Source organism: Vulpes vulpes, chromosome 14 (genome assembly GCF_048418805.1).
Source record: "Vulpes vulpes isolate BD-2025 chromosome 14, VulVul3, whole genome shotgun sequence".
Classification (NCBI taxonomy): Eukaryota; Metazoa; Chordata; class Mammalia; order Carnivora; family Canidae; genus Vulpes; species Vulpes vulpes.
Window position 1 is genome coordinate 110561128 of NC_132793.1, and position 1398 is coordinate 110562525.

At 54.9% G+C, this 1398-nt stretch overlaps 1 long non-coding RNA gene across 1 annotated transcript; it reads left to right on the forward strand.

Moving 5' to 3' along the window:
- On the forward strand, positions 1–975 carry LOC140595494 (uncharacterized). Its single transcript, XR_011997160.1, has 2 exons — positions 1–140; positions 763–975. It is a non-coding gene; the product is annotated as an uncharacterized lncRNA (long non-coding RNA).
- Positions 976–1398: the final 423 nt, after the last annotated feature.

The following is a 1398-nucleotide window of genomic DNA, read 5'->3' on the forward strand; positions in this document are numbered from 1 at the left end:
GATGGACATGTTTCTGGGAAAGTACTGTCAACAACTCAGCAGAGCAGAGATGCCAGGGCTGGTCCTGGGAACCGTCCTCTGAGGAAGCTGTGGTTTCATGCCTTCCCAGGAGGAAAGCACAACGCCAGCCGACTTTGGAGGCAAGTCCTGCAAAATCCACAAGGGTGATCCCAACTAAATCTGAGCATGGGCCAAGGGGGCGGGAGCGGGGGCTGCTGTGGTGGCTGAGGTGGGGGGGGGAAGCCCCTTGGGCCTGGCCCCTGAGCGCCCCCTCTCCCAGCTCCCCAGACTTCTGGATGGCATGGATGGGACTGGGGGTCGTCGGGAGCCTCAGCAGGGCCTGACCAAGTAGTAGGCCCTGAGGCCACCCTTCCCACCTGCTCCACTGCCACCTGTGTGGGGGGCCGGGTGTGTGAAGCAGCTCAGGAGGCTCCCGTGGCACCCCAGGGTCGAGGTCATGGGCAAGCAGGGACTGGCTCCTGCTGCCTTGGCCCTGCAGTCCTGACAGCTGGGGAGGAGCCCTGGTTCCCCCGCAGGGGTGCCAGTCCCTAGAGCTGAGCCCCTTACACCCTCTCCCTGCCCGCCGTCTGTGCCCCCGGGGCCCCCCTGAAGCCTCCCGACCCCGGCCCAGGTGTCCACCTTGGTCAGGAAGCCTGTCCCTGTCACCCCATGGCAAGTCCCATGCTTTCTCTGCTTCTGCAGTTGTGGATGTAGCTTCTTTAAGCTTCGTTAAGTTACTTCTGTTAATTTCTGTTGTCCTAGGAAATCGTGCATTTCATCAAGAACGTCAGCCATCAGTGCCTGTCACCACGCCTCTGTGGCTCCTGCTCCCTGTCACGGCCCTGACAGCGCCGGTTCTCTCCCTCTCTGGCCAGCGTTGCTTTATTTTGTTTATTTTGAGGACCGGCTCTTGGATTTACTGATGAGTTCTTCCATTTTTCTTGTTTCCAATTCATTAATTCGCTGTTATCTGTACCCCTCCTGCTCCCGTGGATTTACTTTATTGTTCTGTTTTCCCTCCTTCGTCGAATGTTTAGTGCATTTATTATCAGTCCCTCTTGCTCGGTAATAAAAGCATTTAAGGGTGTGAATTCCCCGCCAGCTCCTCCTGAAGCGGGCTCCGCGGACGTGCAGTCTCCCTTTCTGGACGGTTATAAATCGCCTGTCCTGGCAACTTTTATTTACTCTCTGACCTAGACGAGCACTTTTGAATTTCCAAATCATCTGGCTTCTCTTTTAGATCCTTTTATTAATGTTTAGGTTCTTGTATTGGTTTAAATAATGAGGCCTATAAATGTTCTACTGTTCAGAAGGTAGTGAGGTATACATACATGTGTGTGCACCTGTGTCTGTGAGCAAGCACACGCATGTGCACACTCTGTGTGTGTGCCAGATGCA